The 21,096-nt window shown below is 39.7% G+C and overlaps 1 protein-coding gene across 3 annotated transcripts in view; it reads right to left on the bottom strand.

Moving 5' to 3' along the window:
- PAPOLG (poly(A) polymerase gamma) overlaps positions 1 to 21,096 on the bottom strand; it is a 65,504-nt gene that overhangs the window by 30,806 nt on the left and 13,602 nt on the right. For all 3 annotated transcript variants that reach the window (XM_080407924.1, XM_080407925.1, XM_080407923.1), the window contains exon 1: positions 1 to 21,096. This exon is cut by the window's left edge; it is cut by the window's right edge and continues 13,602 nt beyond it. The gene's annotated coding sequence lies outside the window, so the exon portion shown is untranslated.

Below are 21,096 nucleotides of genomic sequence, written 5' to 3'. Positions count from 1 at the left end.
TCAGAAGACACCAGCACAACAAACAGGTTAAGGGGTCAGATCTTTTGAAGTATGTAGTTTTATGGCCATCCCTACAGCTGCTTTAAAATAATTTAGTTTTAAAACAAACAAAAAATTTCAATGATCTTCCTGCAGTGCCAGTCACCTCCTGTAATCATTTATATTTGAGGAAAGTGGGTGCAAGGCACTACTAGGTACGACTTATTCAACAAATGTGTAAGTAATCACTAAGCTGCAGAGAATTAGACAGTGTTTACACTGACAAATTTCTCATGGCAACAGAAGAAAATCATTGGCCTGAAGCACTTGCTTCTGAGCTCCTCATATCTCTACTTAGCCAGGGTGGGAGGTTAATTTGGAATTAAATATTTGCATCAAGTACTCAAGCTCGTTATGCTTTAAATTGCTAGTGTAGACATACTCTTATGGGGACTTGGACCTGGGTATTTGAAAAAGATTAAGTGTAAATGAATAGGAGGAACAGAACAATGGACTATCGAAGAGTAGCTCTAAATATAAGGAAGGAATCTGCTAAGTATAATCCGTACTCATCATCAGCTCAACATAAAATGTGAGCAGATAAAAATTTGCAAATAACACACTAAGCAAAACAATGGCAAAAGGATTAAAAACAAGGTTAGAAGTTGGACAGAAAATGCAGAGGCAAGGTGGTCAGTCTGCTTCTTTTATTAAGTGACTGAGTATACGTTTGTTGGGATTCTGCCTGCAAACATATTCCCGTACACGTAGCATGACCATTTTCAGGACTGCTGTCTGGGGTGGGGAATTCTTCCATTTCATGATTGTCTTGTACTACTCTACTTGTACTCCAAATGGTGCTCCTTAGGGTTGACTACAGAAGGATTTAAATATAAAGGTTGCAGTTTTGTTTTGGATCAGATGATGCACGAGTGTGTGCTTTGGGCATGGTTTTACTCCACTGCAAGTTAGTAGGTCTCCTAAGATAAATGCTAATTTATTCCTATGGCCTTATATTAGGAATCTATTATTAGTGGCCTTTTGGAAAATAAAATGCTGTAGTAAGAAATGTTGCTGTATTTGGAGTATGTTTGTGCAGGTGGGAGGGAGTGTAAGATATTCAGCTGTTCAAAAAAAAAAACAACAACCGAAACCAACCAACAAACACCCAAACAACAAACTATAAATTATCTTCACACACCATGAAATAGAAATTGGGTAATGAATTATTTATGGACTAACCCGAAATTAGGTTGGTACAAGAACAAATGGAAGCATTCTCAAATGAGACTTGTTATTGCATAGCAACTGTTTGTTCCTGGTCCTCCTCTTTAGTATTGTAACTTGCCCATCACGTGTATTATTGAGACATATGAGTAGCTGAGTGCTCTTGCCTTGATCCTGCAGTGCGCTAAGGGATGTGTGTAAGAAATGAGTAGGCGCTAGCGGAATGACTGGCACACTTGATGCGAAGCACATCACCTGGTTCTTGGGCAAGTCAGGCTCCTTATGTTTTTCCCAAAGATCTGTCCCATCTCCTCATGCTCACTCTGGTTTTAACAACGTTTTCTGTGTCACTGGAAACCAGTGAAGCTTTTGGCTGCTCTTTGAACAGTTCCCCTTATTACTGATGATTCTGTTCTGAAAATGATAGTGAGTTTGAAACTGTGCAGCTGCTTCTGTAATTGTTTTATTGAGCTGTAGCTTGGCATCTCTGAGATGGTTTTGACTGCTTGAATTTGCTGTTGGCTTTAAAGTTCCTGGGAATATGTAATTTACACATACACATGCTGGGGTCCAGAGAACTGTGCAGTTCAGTTATTTCAGAATAGGAGCCTTGCACACAGTGTCTATTTATGTAGATTCTTGTGTTTGCCGCTGCCCTATGGTCAGACCTAATTCCAAAATGCAAAGGAGGAGGGAAGGAGCTTGCTGTGACTGTAGGGAGGTATTAATCAGGTCATAAACTGAGAGGCTGAAGTGCCATACAAACAGTCAGGAATAATAATTTTTGGGATAGCATGGAATAAGTTTTAATTTCTGGAGCTCTGCTATCAATGATAAATCCAAGTAATCAAAGTCATTTTGGTAAGACTTTAATCACATGGTGAAAGATCTATATTGTTCCAAACCTGTCTCAAAGACCTAGGGAAGTTAAAAAACCCCAACAACAACAAAAAAAAGAAACAACAAAAAAAACCCCAAACAAACAAAAAAGAAACCCAACAACCTGGTGATCAGGAAACTGAAAAGTATCTAAAACTTCTGCTAGTTCACAGTACTAGGAAGAATATAACAGCAACCAGGTGCTGCATAAATGCAGGGATCTAACTCCTGAGAGGAACAGACTTAGATTAACAAGAAATAAGTAATCTAAGGACAAGCTATTGTACCGGGAAAATGCTTCAATTGGGGGCCAAGCTTGCCCAGCTCATGTTTAACCAAACAGATTTGTGAGAACTCAGCATTTCGTATTACAGGTCCTTTAACTGACTTCACTATGAAGTTGGCAGGATGACAGTTGTTTCTGTTTTGTCACCGCCATGCTCTGGCTAATCCAGATGAGGGACAAAGTTATGATTTCTTCAATAATATTAATGAATGCTGTGTCTGCCCAGTTTTAGAGGAAACTGGGTACGCAGCACTCTGCTAAGGTTTTCCTGTTTTAATTCAAGCTGGTAATGATACTTTTCAGCCCATAATAATTTTGTGGTTCCCAAAAGAAGTTTTGGGTACCTCGTCCTTATTTGTGTTAAAGTCTTTGGATGACACAAGGGATAACTTTTCCCAGCAGTGTAATGGACTCCAGTTTAAGTAAGAATTGGCATGAGAGGTTTTGATACTAAACTTGAGTTTGATTCTGTACAGAGTTCAAATCTGGTATTAAGATTTGCATGTCAACTTGGCTGTGAACTTCCACGTGGGCTGCTGGACGTGCTTCGCTTGAAACCATAGTCCAGTAGACCTTGCTTTCATTTAAAGGGGAGGAAAGAAACCCAAAATCCTTGAGAGGGAAAGCCAGGGAGCTCTGAAACCAGTCTTTGAGCTTGTACCTGCAATGAATGTAGTGCAAAACTTTACTAGGACAAAATTTTATTAGGAAAATTAAGAGAATTTAAGCTGATCTTCAAACTCCCTTACAGGAACTACTCATCCTATACCACGCAGAAGGTGAACGTAAGCCAACATTTTCTGGTCAAGTGTCTACTTATCTCGCAGGTAAGAGCAAAACTCCAAAGGATTCTTGTTATTTGGGAAAACGCAGACCAAGCTTTGGCTTCAAGTATTGGAGCAAATATTGTAGTAAGTAAGAAATTAAGTAGGGAAGTGCTTTTGGAGTTAGTGGTGGGTGGTAAGGAAAGGCAACCCAGAGCAGCATGATAAATAATGTGTGAGTCTCTGAAAGGAGAGATGTAGTCTTATTCCTGACACGCTGTCAAGATGTTTTACTGATTTGACTTTCTGTGTTGAAGAACACACAACAGTTACTTAGTAAGTGGTTTTATAGGGAATCTCACCCATGTTACAATAAACTGAGCTCAAAGATAACGTATCTTCTATGCTTTTACGCTTTTTTGGATGATAACTGTGAAAAATTACCTAGTGAAGGTTAGCAAGCTGTACCTGTGGCCATTTTCTCATGACCCCTGAGTGATAAAGTTTACTATCTTGGATCATGATGCGTTGTCAAATGACAGGTTTGCCTGTCTGGCCAACAAAAAGTAATTGAGGAGTGTTATAGTTTTACAATCCACATTTCACCAAATTTGTAGCTTTTTGAGCTGTTAGACCTGAACAAAATAGGTCAGCGTTGACAGAATAAGGTTGGTGCTCATTTTTTTTTTTTTTCAGCTTTTGACAACTTCTGTGTGTGCATGCCTTGTGCCTAAAAGCATAATATAGGAAGCACAGTTTTTGGAGGTATTGCTGTTATAATTTAACTTACAGCTTGAGTTAGGATTTCTGGTTTTATGGTGCAGTATTATTTTTTGGTGGCTGCTGTTCTAAAATCTGTATCTTGAATCCCAGATCTGCATGAATTTAAACAAGTAATTTGATAGACTCCTGTAAGTGGGGAATTAGGAAATCCCTACCAGCTGCAACTGCTTAATAGTGGAAGCTTTGCTGACCTTACGTTAGCTGTCCACAAGCCATTTATTTTTGTAGGTATGGGGCCAAGATATGGAGAAGCAAAACTGCTTCTTTCTTGCTCTGTTTCTCACCCCTTTCCCTTCAGTACTGATTTAATCTGCTGCACCCATGTTGTGTCCTGAAATACATGGATAATTGGGGAGGGAAAAGCCAAAACAAAGCAACAAATGTTTCTTAAAAAAAAAAAAAAAACAACCAGAAAACACCAACCAACCAACAAACCAAAAACCAACAACAAACCAGCCACTCTTTTAGACTTCAGGGCATCAGTATCTGTGTAAATGGATCCTTGTGGCTGAGTTTCCTTGAAGCTGTTCAGTACTCATTGACTGACTACTTTGGTGATTTTTAGACAGCTTCATCCGCAGATACCTTCATTTATGTGAAATGTCTTATCTTGCCACTTTAAATTTGTGAAGTCCAATAATAAATGTGTAGCAAAGTATAAAATCTAAGATGGGCTGGTTTATATCCATTACACTTTTCCAGGCAAGCTTTGTCTAGAAAGAGGAAACATTAAAGAAAAACGGCTGCTTTGGCTACAGAAGATGACTTATTTTAACTCCTGCAGGAAAAGAGACTTAACAGTGGCACCAAACACAAAAGAAATGCGTGTCACTTGGAAAAGGTTTTGTATGTCGTACTGTACTATCTAGTAGAGTGTGCAAGATGCTCTGTTTTGATTTATGTTCTGACCTTAGGTTTTGGGGCTTGACAGAGGATTGCAGGCAAGGAGGGAGAGGTGACATTTTTTACTTAGTGAACTGCCACTTCTCTGTGCTATGGGATGTTCTCATGGACCTCAGAAGTATGTTCTTCAGAAAGTCTGTTTTGGTGTCCTTTCCACATGCTCCACTGCAACTGGATAGATGTAGTTACTCTTTCAAACCCTATTTGCTTTTTATAGGGTACAGAAGCTACCGTTAGGAAACAGTCCATGATATAGTGTTGGTGGTCTAAGAAAAGTTAATTATTCAGAACTCTCTGTGAAAGACTATACATCTCAACTTTTCCAGAAGTTTGGCTTCTACAGATGGACTTCTCATAGAAGTCTTGTATGATGTTCTGCGCTAGAAAAAATGGTGTTTAGGGGAACATTTTAAATACATTCATTTCTTGCTGACTGGAAAACAAAGCTTTCCAGTAATCAAATGCTTTGATACCTGTGCAGTAGCTGTCTGTTTCAGGCAAACAATTTGGTAAATGGACTCACTGTAACCCCAGAACAATGTAAGCACTGAAAATCCTACGCTTCTGTGTACTGGAGAGAACAGAAAACTGTATGTGTGCTATAGCAATAAGATATTTCATGATTGAATACAAGGAGGGGGAAGAAAACTTTCATTTGAGGTGCTGGATGAACTGAAAGACCCCAAGATGAAATTTTTTTTCAAGTTAGATGTGGTGTAGCTGTGGTAGCACAGCTGAGGTGATACTGGTGTTCAATATGCATAAAACAGTAAAAAAGGTGTTAAATGAGCTGGATAAATAGGGAACGATGGAACTAGTGTAGGGACCAAATGCTTCTCCTTTACATGAAGTGCCTGAACTCCTTGGTAGGGAGTAATTACAATATCATAGGAATTATGAACCATGATTCCTAAATAAATGAAGTGCTTAAATATGTGCAAGAAAGGAAAATATTATTATATTAGCACTGGTCTTCAAGAGAGCACACACTAGACTGAAGCAGCTTTGTAAAGGAAAACATTTGTGGGAGAAAAATCATGTAATGGACAAGTTTTAAGCTTATACCTTGTGCTTGAACACTTTGGTGTAAAATAAATGAAAGCTAGGTTATCGGGGGGGGGGGGGGGGGGGTTATTGTGTTAGGAAAAGATTTTTTTTTCTGCTTATGTTTAATATTAGGAAGAGATTTTTATGGGATACTAAGGTGTGCTTTTTCCAGCCTGCAGTTAGCATGGATTTTCTTATATTAAAAACCCCACAACCCAAACAACAACAAAAACCCAGCTTGAAGCAACTCTGAGGGATTTGCTAGCATGTTATTTTGCCCTGAGATGGGATCAATTTTACCTGTTATTTGAGAGAGAAGCTTGTCTGGCTTCCCTTTTAAAACCATTATGATAAAAACTAAGTCTTCCTGCTTTCATCTGTTCACGTTTGGCTATCTTTACTTGATGTGTAGGAATCCAAGTCCATTATTCCTGGTCTTCTCTGTGTTGAATAAAATTAGTGAATCTTTGCAGCAGCATTTTGCATAGTGGAAAACCGTTACAGTGTCCCCTCAAATGGGCTTTGTTTCACAAAACAGCTTTGCTAAAGGCAGTCAGATATAGCACAAATAGAAAAATATAATGTAGGAAAAACTACTTAGAGCCAAACGCCAGTGTAGAAACACTCACCCTGTTTGCTTCTCAAATCTTTTCTTCTTGATGCAAGAGTCTTTCCTTCTAAATATCCCCTTAAAGGATGGGAATAATTTTGTGGCTGCGCAGCACTGCTCCTGTTCTTAAAGGGTATAGCTTCCTCCCTAATGTATGTGTATGGTTTTTCAAAGTTTGTAGCAAGTGGCTTTTTGCTGTGGTCTGCATTGGACTGGATAAAATCCTATGTGTATTTCACTTCCACATTAGAGGGGAGGGACTAGATAAGTTGTTTCATGAACTACTCTGTCAAATAGCCTGAGAGACACCTAGCCTCCCATAAGACTTTGAACATTTGAATCTCATCTATCAAAGGAAAGCCTGATATTTTCTAGGATGCCACAATTTGTGGAAATGAATGAGCTTAATTAAGCTCATGGGAAGCTCTCACAAATGGCTAGAGATAAATATCAAATGGGGTCAATACACTGTCATGAGACTTTTGGCTTGTTACTGGATGTTCCCATCCCTTTGGGATGGCCTAGAGGGCAAGGACTTCTGAGAAGATTGGGGTCGGCCATGATTAAAGCTATATTTAGAAACTTTTTTAATTGCATAGACTTCAGGCACATTAGAGCTGGCTGACTTTTTTTTTTTTTATGGAACAGTTTTCTGTTAGAAAATGCAGTTTAGTGGAAATCAAAATGTTTCATGGGACTGTCAAGCTGACTAGCTTTTGACAGGAAGAGAGAAAATTAACTCAATTTTTCAGTGTTTTAATAGTACGAGTTATTTGGACAATGTATGCCTTATTGAACTGTTTGATGTGTTTCAAAGCAGAATGAAAGTAATCGTATTAATCTACCAAGATGTGAGTTCAAGTATACAATATTATAAAGTATTTTATCAACTATACAATAATTGTTGACAATAATTCACATTAAAATGGCACATGTGGGTAGCCACAATTTCTCACCAAATGTCACTTCCATAGAATGTTACTTGTTTTTCTTATTCTAGGTTGGAACAAAATAAAAATTAAAAAAGCTGGAACTTCTTGAAAAATAGAAGTTCTGCTCATCTTGAGGGATGCTTGTCAGAATAAAAACCAAATACCAGTATAAATCAAATCTATCAGGAAAAGATCTTGGTCAGTCCTGTCAGTCTGGAAAGAAAGCAGTAGGCCCAGATACTGCTACAGGCTGGACAGAAACATTGGAAAGTCCCTACTGAACACACAAAGCAACCAACCTGGTAGAAATCAGAGGGGTGGGAAAAGGCACTGTAGGAACAAGGAGACGAGATGAAATAACTTGGAAACCCAGCCTGGGGGAGAACGTGGCCTGCTGTTCCTGGTGGATGGGTGGAAATCAGGAACAGGCACCAAGACAGGAGGCAATAACCATAGGCAAAGGCAATATAATGGTCCTGGATATACCCTAACTCTGTTTATACAGATAAATCCCACCAAGAAATTACCCCTCAGTAAATTTAACTCCTGTACTTACAACTTCCCTGGTGTTGTCTCTTGCCAAGGGGCACTGAGACTTGTTCATTGGGGTGATGGGATCAGCTCCTGGATTTACTGTTGCAACTTGCCAGCTACTACAGTGGGTTGGTAGGCGACATATATTTATTTGCACTTTTTCAGTGGGGGCAGAGAAGGGAGCTTGCTGCCTATTAAATTTGAGTTCACTTTAAATGACAGGTGAACTGCTTATGAACTGGCCCTTTGGTTTTTAGTCATAATTATAGTGCTAGAAACACAGCTGGAAAAGGGAAGTGTAAAAACAGAATACAAGATCTGTGAGTATCTTGCATAGGTATCGTTTTAGCTTGTACTTGGGATTTCCCCTCAGGTATCTGTTACAAACTGCTAAGAATCTGCTTGCTAGTGCTGTTTCTTGAGAGGAATTCCACACCTAGATTTGATTCCTGGTTGGATTGGGTGGCTGCTTTTGAATTTGCGTAGCATCTTGCAGTTTTGGACATTTGTGGTCTTGCTTCTAGCCCTTTGGTGTAAGGGAGGGTGCTAATGTGATACACCCAGTCTGGCTTGGAATTGGATCACGCTGTGTCTACACAGGCTAAAAGCAAGGAAGACCCTGCAGAGTAGATGGTTTCTGCCTTCATTCTTCCAGAAAATCAGCTGCTGCAATGCAGCTACAATTTAGTTTAGTACTTCATAAGCCACCTATTGGAAACTGCATTTTTAACATTATGGCTTTTTTTGTGTTTTCCTTTCTTGGCAACAGGGTTGTGCTGCATTCATGGCTTGAGTGTTTTCAAACTTGCCAACACTGACTAATGCCATCAAGCATAGTTTGGGTCTCCGGAATCCCAATGCAGTTCTCCAGTGTCTAGATAGTGCTGTATAGTAGCGGCCATAGAAGTAATAGCACAGAAATAAAATATACTTGTATAATAAACTTAGCTTCCTTTTTCACAGAGTTCCCAGCTTTTTGCTTTTGTGTGAATGGTAATGTGTTCTGGTAACTTTTTTCTTTTCTGGAACATGCAGGAAATGTAAACAAAAGATACTTTTGTAGCATGCTCCCCAATAACCGTTATACACTAGTCATACACATAGCTGTCAGCCATGGTAGATTGCAAATTCTATTTGCAAATCTACCTCTGAAGCCATGCTGCCCCTTCCTAGAGCAGTTCCAGGTTCGTAACCTTGCTTCTACCGCTACATCTGAGAGCGGCAGAGCCTCAGCCAACGTTTCATCTTCCTGCCTTGGTAATTATCAGTTCTTCATGCATCTCACTGAGAAGCAGAACCATACTCTGGACTCACAGGTTAAAATTCTTAAGTGGTACTGTTGATGGAGGAATAATTGGTTTTTGCATTACATGGGCACACAGGAGGCTCTTTCTTGATACATCTTTCACATCAAAAATATAGAAAAATTATACAATACAACTTAATGTATGCTACTGTGTCCCATCTTGGGGGATGAATATGTCATTCCATATGCTGTAGCTAAACATAAATGAACTGTTATTAATGATTGCCATAATGTTTTCTAGCAGTTAGCTGGCTGTGATTCTAGGAATTTTTTTCCACTGTGTTTTGAAGGGTTAGGTTATTTAAACTTACTATCAAATAGAATCAGATCAAACTGAGCTAATTTTTCTTAAACACTAATCATTTTAAGGCTATTGAACTAAATATAGAGGCAGTTCATTAAATCATTAAAACAGCCTGCAATAATGCTCACAAAGTCATTATAGTGCTATTCCCCAGCCAGAGAGGTGGTGTTGCCTTAAGCACAGTTTAATCAAATTAGATGGTGGGCTATGTCCTGGGGTTTCTCCTATTGATATTCATTAAAAATACATGATTTATCACTAATCTCTGTAAGGTATATCCTACTCCTCCAAATGAATTTTGTAAATGTCGGGGGAAGAAAACAGAATAGTTTATTGTTATAAGAGTTTAAGTGTGGTGTGATCACATTTACATTTGTATACTATGTAATTTAGTGATAGATAATAATTTTAATATGCCTTTAAAATTTTTGTCTTTAGTTAAAAAGTTAACAAAAATGGAGAACCCTCAGGAGTAGCCACTTTATATTTTAGTGCTTTATAGGCATATGAATTAGCTTTAGAATTAATTATTTTGTAGATCATACAGTTTGCTCTTGTAGATTGTCTATAAAAGTTCAGAGTTTAATTTCATGTACTCCTTTTGGTACAGTTTTCCATATTATTTTTTTTTCTTATTTGGAACACTTCAGAGTTGTAATTCCCCTGTACTTCCTCCTTCACTCTTGATTTTCTTTTAACTATTTTCTTGTTTTAAGTTGGGAGAAAACAGTAATGAGAAGAAGACCACACACAAAACATTCCCCTCAGTGCTGTTGCCACTACTCCTTTTTTTTTTAGTGATAATTTCTTCATTTATAGAACGCCTTTTAGTCCTGTAACACACTACAAATGGCATAGATTGATTGTCACCTAACACCTAAACATGCAGCTGATTAATGGTGCAGAGTGAGGCTTTACCACACTTCAGGAAGAAACACGTTTCTGATTACAATGGTAATTTGGAAACAGTACAATCTAATCATGGAAGCTGGAATTTGCCTGAATTATCTGGACTCAAGTGCGTGTAAATTGCCATCACTTTGGTTTTGTTGTTACTTACGAATCTTGATAGTGGTTGGACCCTTAGCTGAATAGCCCAGTGATCCCTATGTTGTTCTAGGAAATTCTTGGTACTGCATTGGGTCACTTCTGCTGCAGGAAGAGCTACCTACCGAACTTAGTTATGGCTGCCTGCAGCACTTCCAGGGCCAGAGTTTGCTGGGGTCAGCTTAAAAAAAGAAAAGGGGGGAAAAAAAAAAAAAAAGCTGTAAGATTTCTGAGGGACGTGGATCAAGTTCTCAGTGTCCTGAAGATCTTCCATCAAAGCTCCAAGTTCACTCAGTGCTGCTTAGGTTTACAGGCTTTGCTATGTGGACACAGATTAGCAAGAAACTCTTGATTGTTGGGTATTAATCATGTTACACAGAATTGCCACTTCATTGAGGCTTACTTGAATATAAAACGTAATAGTTCTGTTGTAATTACGAAGATGTTCATATAACAACCCTTGCACTGGGAACTTCAGATGTGGTTTTAAAACACCATCCCTCTTGCATTTGTCAGATGTGCCAAAAGCTATTGTCAATTACATTGAGGTAAATTTGAGCAGATTGCTGTCACTAGCTCTGCTGTTTTACTGTGGCACGTCTGAAAGACGAGCTTATTTCTATGCTTTTTAGAAACTGAAAACATTCTTCAAGGCAAATAATTGCTCTGGACACTTGAATACTGGTGGCTTTGATTTTGTTGGGCTGTAGCTAATGTAACTGTGATTCCAGACCAGTTGAAGCCTAAGCTGGTGTGCTGAAGGTCCACCCTGCCTCCCTTACAGTGTCACAGGAACTTGTCGCACACTAGTATAAGTAGGTTCAAGAACCTAAGTCTGCAGAAAAGCTTTCACATTGACAGTCAGACTCTTTAGATGTCTTACTGTGGGATTTGACCAATGCCAGTTCTAGGTGCAGTGAAGAGGACAGGGGTGTACCACGTGGTGCGGAGAAAGGTAGGCCAAGAGCAGTGCTAATTGAGAGGGGCTGGAAAGGTTGCATTTCTGTAGTCTGAGTTAAAGAACAGTAGCGCTTTTGCTCATGATCTTACTTCCAACCATGTGTGGGGATTTTTTTTGGTTTAGTGGGTTTTTTCATACTGAAGCACCAGTTCTTGGAACAATGAGGTTTCTGAAATTCAGAGCTGTTGTTACAAACTCTCTAGCCCTGCTGGCATTGTGAAGGGAAGCCTGAAAATGTGTCCTAAACATGACATGGCTCCATTGACTGAGACTTCAAAAGAGTTCAGAAGGTACAGTTCTGGTAGAAAAGATACCCTCTTTTCTTAACTGGCTGCTAATGTCATGCTTTTTAAACCAATCCTCTGATATTTTTGGAATGAGAGTTGTGATTATTTTTTTTAAATGTCCTGGGCTGGCTAAAGTGGAGTAGAGGAAGCGGCCACAGAGGCAGCCAAATGGCACAAAAGATTTGTATCACTGTAGGCTCTGCTGCTGGAGGGTGCAGCGTGTGTGTGAGCAGCTCTGGCTGCACACAACCCCAGTGGAGCTTTAGTGTAGGTCTGGCAATCAGCCCACAAGCCTTAATCCTGCAAATATACATCACACGCTTCATTTTATACTCGTGAGAAGCCCAACCTAAATGAAATCCTATTAAATTGTGGGTCTAGAGCTAATTAAACATCTGCCTTTCAGTGATATTTTTTTTTATTATTTTACTGAGATTACATATAGCATATAGGTAAGTACGCATCTGTAGGATTAGTTCTATCAATTTTTTTAAATGACAATAGGCGAAACATTTGTTTTGTGTTTTTCTATAATAGGTCAGCACAATAGTGCTGATGAAAGAATCCATGTAACTTACCTAGTTTTACTTCTGTTTCAAAGCAAAGTGCGAGGTACAATAGGGCAGCTGGCTATTATCCATAGGCTCTTCAGCTCCAGCGCCTTTAAGGTGAGACATGAGCAAGATTGTGCCTTAATTATTGGCAACAACTGCCTTTGCTTTTCAAAGTAGTAAATGGGGGTCCTTACAAAGTCTCTTCTTAAGTAGCTAAATGCAAAATCCACCTGGGATATTGTTTTAAAATTCATTTCATCTTCGGTAATTTGATCAGAGAAAGAGTTGTATTGGTCATTTCTCTTGTGTAAGAACTGTGTCGCACCTAGGGGCAAGGAACATCTATTTTCGTGATTAATACCTGTGAGTTTCATGGCCTAATGAGAAAGCCCTAGATGTATTTGAAATGAAATTGCCATCTTTTCCCCGGCCTTCATTCAGTTCATGTAAACACTTTGACTATGATACTTCTCCATCTGGGTGCAAAGATCCTGTATTATCCACTGACACACCAACAACAGCATTTGTTTGCATATATCATTGCAAAATTAAGGTATGTGAGTTCTGAAACTAGCAATTTTAGGTGGACACCTGTATGAATTTGCATAACCATTACACTTCTCAAAGATGAATAGTCTCAGAATTACGAAAATAAAAGTTTATGAAGCATTTTGCCCTACTTTTCTTCTCACCTGTCTAACCTAACCAAGAAATCTTGTGTAGGTGTTGCATTGCTATAGTAAGTCTATAAGTCTTTTTACTGCAGAGTTCCATTTTTTGAAGTTCAGTCTGAAATGCATATGTACCTAAAAACAAATGGATAAAAACCACCTTGGAAATGGTGCAGGTAGGGATATAATATCTCGTGTAATACCTCAGCTTGAAAGGATTTTAAATGTCCTGGTCTTCCCCCTGCTCCAGTGAAAGCTTTAGGGTGCTTTATAATCTCTCACTGCAGTGTTCTCTTGCTTTTCACTTACATTGACTCTCACCTTACATACTACAGCTTGTATGAATTAAATTGAAGGTCCTTGGCAGGAAGGGCATGTTGTAATTCCCAAAAACCCTTACAGCTTTGCATAAATACTAAAATATTCATACTGTATTTGCTGGTGTGTTTTTATATTTGTTTTACTTCCCCTCTCCCCCTCCTGCAAAATCATTCACTGAGAATGCAACTTGTTGGGTGAGACACAAAAGAAGTGAAGGGAATAGAGTGGGGTGGGAGAGAAGGACACGAAGCCCCCATTATGATAACCAGGAAAAGCCTGGAGGTTGGGTTCACCTGTTGTGTTAGAGCTACTGGTACCATTAAATATTTATCCTATGGTGCCCAGAAGCCCAAGTAGCTAGCCATAACTCTGCTGAGTTAGGCAATTAAAGAATGTGGAACAATAAAGTAAGTGATATCTTCAGGAACTGGCAGCCTAAGCAGTGCTGCTATGTAATGTAGCATGTAGTTGATTTTTGATTTTTTTTCTTTTGGTTGGTTGGGTTTGTATTGGCATGGCTTTATATGATGCGTTAGTGTTTCTTAGCCTCTGTGGTAGTGAATGTCGTCTTCAAAAATAAGTGATCATTCTTGTTCAGTAGGGATGCCCTGAGAAATGCTTTGAAGAGCTAGCAGTGGCCCACCTCATTCAACTCACCTAGGTGTTACTGTGGTAATCTGCTTGCGATGCTAGTAGTGCCCAGCTGCCTAGCCACTTCTGTGCATGTCAGAACATGCCGGAACACAGCTCTGCAGAGAGCAAGAGCCAGTTCAAAAAGTAAGGGTCACAGTACTGAGGAGCAGCCTTGGGTGGGATTGTATGGTGTGGTTCAGCACTTTGTAGAAAGAGTTGAGCTAACTTTGAGTAACTAATGAAGCTACTGGAAGATAGTCTGTGTAAATTCCTCAGTTGACAGGCACTTGGTGAGGAGCAGGCTGTGACAGTGCAGCTGTATTTTCACCTGGAGTAATGGCACCCTCCTGGGTAGCAGACCTCTTGTCTAGACTGGAGGTAGTTGGCTCCTGTTTGTGGCAAATGCCATTAAGATGCGAGGCCGTTAAACAAAGCAAGTGTTATATTAAAACATAATTGAGCTAAATTACTCCAGTACAAGCTGCGATTTACAAGATATAGTGTATCTATTGATGTCTATCAGCAGATCTATGTCAGCATAGCTATGTCACTATGAAAGCAATGCTGGCGGAGACAGTGCCCCTTGTTTTCATTTGGGATGTTGCTATTACAATTCATTTGAAGGCTTAATTTTTCCCAGTGTAGAAGAGGAAAGACTTCAAAGACTGTAGTTGCTTATACTTAACTGTGTCCCAAAAGAAAGATAGAGCAGCAGAGAGAAGCAGAAGCTTTATTTTACCAGAGAAGAGGAAGCAGTAATCTTGGGAGGGTCTCTGAGGACTTTTGCCATGAAGTCAAGACCTGAAACTGGAAGTTTAGGGTAGGGTGGAGCTCCCCTCTTGTCTCGATGCATGAAACCTGCTTCTTGTGACCTATCACGTAAGCATGGTCTGCTAGTCACTTCTTCACACACATGCACTGTGCCCCCTCCCCACCCCCACCCCCCAAAAAAAGCTTCTGCAAATAAAATAAAGCGTTCTTTCATGACAGTGCAAAAAGTGGAAGTATTTCACAAACTTACTTTAGTTAACAACTTGTGTGGTAGATTTACCATCCACCCCCCAAAATAAAGACTGGTGTTTCCACTAATTACATGATGATTTACTTCCTGGCAGGATAAATTAGCCCCTGCTGAGCTCCAGGCTGCCACAACTAGTCTGTTACCTATGCCTCAATGCAATGCTCTAAAGCTTACTTTAATATTTCCTTCACGAGTAGTACCTGTCTAAAGGCTCCTAGACACAACCATAGACACATGCAATTTCAGTAGAATGCCTGCCTTCTGGGCAAGTATGAATCACTTCCTTTCTGTTGTGCTTATCTTCGATGAAAAGTAAACATGCTTACAGAACTTTCTTACCCTATTTCCATAAGGGTTGTAATATTATATGTGTGTGCACACCTGAATGCACAAACATACAAAGTGAGCTCAGCTTTTAAAGCATCTGTTTATTTGATTGGTAGATTGAAATTTCCCTGAGTTCGATACTGTCCTTTATTCTCTGGGGGATTTTGAAAGAGTGTCCAGACATTCATGAGCTTACTGGCACATGTGGTTTTTTTGTTCCACAAATTCAGCTCGAGTGAGTATTTTATCGCTTTCCACATCCATATGTATCAGATGTACACATGAGGTGTGTGAACATATTTGCTGCTTCAGTAAGAAAGATGCAACCATGGCCATGTTATGAGAATGAAAATTTGTCTGTTCAAAGCACTACTTAGGAGTGCCTGGTTTGGCAAAGGAAATAATTTTAAGTTGTGTCTGATTTTAGTTCTGGTCACTATCTTTTCAGCCTAGGTAGGTTTTGGCTGTTGCACATTTTCCCCTTCTCTTTCATCCATTGTTTTTTCTACCTACTACTAGTTGTTGGGAGACCAGCACTGGGACTGATGTACGTCTAGAGGAAAAATTTGCACAGGGCTGCTCTCAGTAGCTTCCCAGATGTTCCTCAGTCTGGAATGACTTGCCTATCTTTGCTGTTCATAACTTACCAATTTGGTTTGACCTTTTGATGTGTATGGGGTACAGTGAAGCTGTGGTGGAGCCAAATTGTCTTTTCTTGGTAACCGAAAACTTATTTTCTGAATCTACATGGCGTGGTACACCATAAGTACAAAGCATTTTTTTAATGGTGACTATTGTGGTAGTGAAAGACTACCTGTCTAGTTCTCAGAAGTCAGAGTACTCATTTACAATAATGATGACTTAAATACAACAGGGTCAGAGTTCCGTTCCTGTCTCACTTCATGGTCTCTTAGGAGTCTTGTCTATGTTCACAGCTACTTCTTGTTGCTTTGCTTACACTTCCTCATGTGTCTCATTTTTACTCATTGTGACGTTGATATCATTTGACATGCTTGGCCAGCATACAGTATCTATTACTTTCCATGCTTGGGCTTCTACTCCAGAACAGTAGAAAGAGGATTCCATCTTTCTGATGACCTGTGCCTTATGATTTGACTGCCTCGTATATGACTTTGTGCCTGCTCAGTTCATACAGTATTTACACTGTTCCTGGGTAGCATGTTCTGAGCTACTGTCTTTTTGAGTAGACATCCTGAGAGAAAGATGGATACAAACACTTGTAAAACAACTGGTCCTGTAGCATTTGTTCTCATATTCTTTCCATCCCAGCCTCTGGAGTAGCAATCAAAGCATACTGAGCCTATTATTGTCTCTATTCTATTTTCTGGTTTTGTTTCAAGGTCTTTTATAGGTACCATATCTTCACGCTGCCACACTGCTGTCAGAAGCCAAGTATGATTCTCTTACTAATTTATTTTATTGCCTGTATTTTAAAACTACAGCATAGTAATTTTTGCATCACATGGTAAAAGTATTTTGGGTACCTATTTCCATTTAACTGTGTAATGGGGGTAGAAAAAGAAGTGTTTATGTGTCAAACTGGAGTTCAGTTGTACTGACCTGCTATGATAGTGCATGCGAGCCCTGGCTGAGCCCAGGTTGTAAGCTTTAAAAAGTGTCATTTTGTGACTTCTGGCTCCTTCTTCCACTCCTGGACTACAAGTAACCAACTTGCACATTCAGGCAGTGCTGCAGCAGTTGCCCATTCTGTTTGGATGGATGCGTTTTCTGACATCAGTACTGTTCAGCTCTTGGGATTGAGAGCCTACATTCTGCTTCACTGAACACCCCCTTTTCACATGCAGCATCCTGAGGATGGTGTCCTTGTTCACCAGCTCCTCAGGAAGGCTGTGCTGCACTGAATTCACCATGTCTGTGTTGCAGTTTTGTCTGCTATTCACACCAGTAGTTTGTCTGTATCTGAGAGGGTCAAAAGAGATGGGGTCAAGAAATCCTAATAACCTCTGACCCCAGCTGTATTTTCAGCTGTGGTATCTTCTGAGCTGCTTTTCAAGTTTGGCTTGTACCTCCTGCAATAAAAGTAAGGAGGGGCTGTGTATAGTTTTACTGCAGTTTCCAGTTTCAGCTTGTTTAACTTTACTATGTTAGTGCTTTCTAGGAAACACCTGAAGATACAGCTCTGCCACCTCTTCTGCCATGCTGTCTCCTGTGCCCGTACACCAGAACGCCATCAGTTTTGATTCTGAATGTCAGAGGTCCTGTTGGTTGCTTCGGCTGATGTCATTGATGACATTAATATTCCTACGTGGCAGGCCAGGTCCCACATGGCATTCTTTGCCATCTACATCCACCTGCTGATGTTCACCATGCAGTGAGGCGAACTCATACCTGTATCTGTCTTTGGCAATGAGTGCAGAGACTGTTTGCTCCTGCCGAGTCAGGTATTATTTCTTTATGAATGCTTTTCAGTGGCTTTGCAAAATTTCTGTCTGTGCAAAAATGCAATTTACCGAGCTTTTCAATAGCCTCATGCTGCTTATCCAGCTTGTGGGTTCTGTGACTTCAGTAATGATGCCTTCTTCAGCATTTATTTTATTGCTTCCATTATTTTTCTCTGATGTGATGGGTACTTGGTGAAGCAGGTGTTGGCTAGATTGTTTTCAGGTGTAATGTCCCTGGAAGATATCAAAGTATCTCAGAAACATCTTGGTAATATCAGAGAGATTTCAGTCCTTTCTGAGCTTGGGGCTTTGAGTGTGTGCACATATATGGGTGCTGTTGTCTTCAAAGATGCTTATATTCCACTTACACTTGCAAAACATGGTTGATCTGCTCCCTCAACTTTTTAGGGACCCAAACTTTGACCTTACTCTTGGCTCAGAGAGGCATATGCTTGCTCTCTAACTCTGTGTATAGGTTTGCTATTTATACAACTTGGAAATGTGACTTAAGAGGGGAGGCTGAGAGAACTGTCCAAAACACCTAGTCTGGTGATTAAGGTGTTCACCTGAGGTACAGGGAACTGAAGTTTGCGTGTCTGCTCAAATTGAGCAGATCAGGAATGTGAATTTCCTAGGGGAGTACTCGAACCAGTAAGTAGCTGATTACTCCAGGGACTTTCCCTTACTACTTGTTTCTTTGCGTGGGGAAATTGGTCTGAATGCTGAATTGCTTTGATGCTGGAAGGAAACTCTCACTTGATGTTTGCGATTGTGGGGGATCATCTTTGTGTAGAGACAGAGATGCTGAAATGCCACTAATGCCTGTATGTTTCATGCCTGGCCAGTTTAGGAGACTGGTTCTGGAATCTTCCCTGCTTAGGTGTGCCTCTGTGCTCGTGGAACAGCTTGCATCCCTGTCTTTAGGTGTTGCAATGCTGAATGTTGCAGGGTCTGAAGAATCTGTAAGAGGATAGATTTATTTTTTTTTGCAAGAATAGTGCTGCTGCATTCACGACTTCACTTGTTTAGGTGGAACAGTGGCTTGCATGCTGAGTTTTTTAACCCAGTGTTCTTTCTCCTTGGTGTACTTGCAGATTGAATGGTATGGTTGTTGTACTGCTGTGCCATTTCAGTTTTGCTTTGGCGGCTGCAGTGGTGCTTTCTTCTTTTGTGTAATGCTGAGGAAGTTATTGTAGCTTAGTACTTCCACTGATGACGTACAAGCATTTGGTGTTGCTTTCTTTCTGTGCACTGTTGTTTTGTCCTTGACTGCTATACTATTTCAGGCTTTACAAATCACTTGGTGCTGCAAAACAGCAAGACTCTAATATCACATATGTCCAAAAGTTAAAAGCAATTGTTATAGGAAAGCTGCAAGACCTCCAAAAGTAGAAAAAGACAGAGTCAAAACTGCTTGGAGAACTTTAATTCAGATTTCTTGTTAAGACAGAGAATGATGCAAGTTTTAATTAAATGGTTATGTGTTTGGAGTCCTCCTTGCCATTGTACCCACAGATTTTTTCCTAGATGTAGGTAAAATATATACAGTGCTAACTTGGTAAAATTATAAAGAGTTTAATTTTGCTGTACTGTTACTACAGGTTGCCTAACATAACAGAGTAATTCTGTGGTAAATTCAGGATATTAGCCTGTTTTCAGGGCAGCATTAACTGACCTTAATCATGTGAGAGGGTGGAAGAACTTAAAGGTTTGAAAAAACGTGCTTTGCTTTCGCAGGTCATGAATGAAAGTGACATCTGGTGGCAGGGGTACAATATACGTGGTCATATAATCAAAGACACTTTAAAATGCTCCAAAGGGCCAAACTCAAGGCATTACTGGTGATCTTCATCTTAAGGTTTCTTAATCTTTTAAAGCTTAAAGCTGGCAAACTAAATGATTAAACTCATGTTGGTTTTAGTGAATCATTTCCCATGTTTTGAAAACAACAGAAGACGTGCTCTTTAGGTCTGCCCTATGGATATTCGCTGCTTGCATTGGTGGAATAATTGAAAGCTGCAGCAAAATGTCTGATGGCCTGGTAGCAGGGTAAAATGCTCTGTTTGTGAGACTCTTATAGATATTTTCTGACAGTACGGGTAAGACTTAACGGTATTGAAGTCCATTGCAAAGTCCAGATTGAAGTGTGCGGGTACTGCGGTCCCCACCCAAAGAGGATGCTGACAAGAAGCACAGGGTACGGTGATTCTTCCTTTTGAAAGAAGAGTGATCAGTATGTGTTGTCACCCTCTTCCAGAACTGGGAAGGCTTCTGTTCAAGCGTTTGCCTACCAGATTTCTGGTGGAGAGTATTGTTCTCCAGTGGGAACACTGAGAAGAGCAGCTTTTTGTGGATTTTAATCTGCAGTTGGGATCTCTTAAGCCAGTGGTTAAAAGACAAAGACAATTGGCTTGCAACTTTAATTCAATTATGTTTCTTTTATCTAGATACAGCAAATTCAGTATGTCATATCAGTATGACAAAAACGGGAAGTGAATTATCATGAGCCCTAAAACTATTGTTGGGGAAGGAAAAGATTTGTAGAGGCTAGTTAACATACTTTGACAACTGTTTGCCAAAGCCATTTATTACATCTGCCTCTGCATTAGAAAGGGCACAATATTTCATTTTCTATTTCCTTTCACAAATAGAAAATTAATTGCATAGACTTGCACAAAGTGCAGATATAACTCGTTATGTATTGTTAAGGCTGTCTGTGATAAATTTATCAAGCTTAGACAAAAAGTACTCTGAAATCACAATGGATCCATCTTAATTAACGTTCTTTAAGTGACAGGTACACCTGTTTGGAAATGGGAGGTAAAAGCAGACAAGTTTTCTGGAAGCACAGTAATAATGGTCTCTGGTTATAGAAGAAGGTGGAACATATAAACTATTCTTTGATTTGAGCCCTGTTACTACCTTTCAGAAATCAAATTCAGTCCTGTTTTGCAAATGAATTGTTCCCATGTATCTGCAAAAAAACCCCAAAGATACCAGACTTATTTTCATGAGATAATGGTTATCTCACTGTTGACTAGTGATATAATCAAGCAGTTAATGGGTTCACCTTCACTCCATATAAAGTCCAGCTCTAAATACAGTTATGGCATATGCTGTTTATAGAACTCTTCAGGCATAAAACTGTCATATAATTGTTAGCTATCCATCGTATTTGCTGATACAGCTTATCTCTGGTGCCATGCTGTGTACTGGAGTGGTGCTGTGGAGACTGTCCTTAATGACAGTAGAAAGCAGAGGGTGAGCAGAAAAGGTGACACAGTTTACAGAAAAAAA

This window comes from Falco punctatus, assembly GCF_963210335.1.
Source record: "Falco punctatus genome assembly, chromosome: 12".
Classification (NCBI taxonomy): domain Eukaryota; kingdom Metazoa; phylum Chordata; class Aves; order Falconiformes; family Falconidae; genus Falco; species Falco punctatus.
This window is presented reverse-complemented; position numbering and strand designations above follow the sequence as displayed.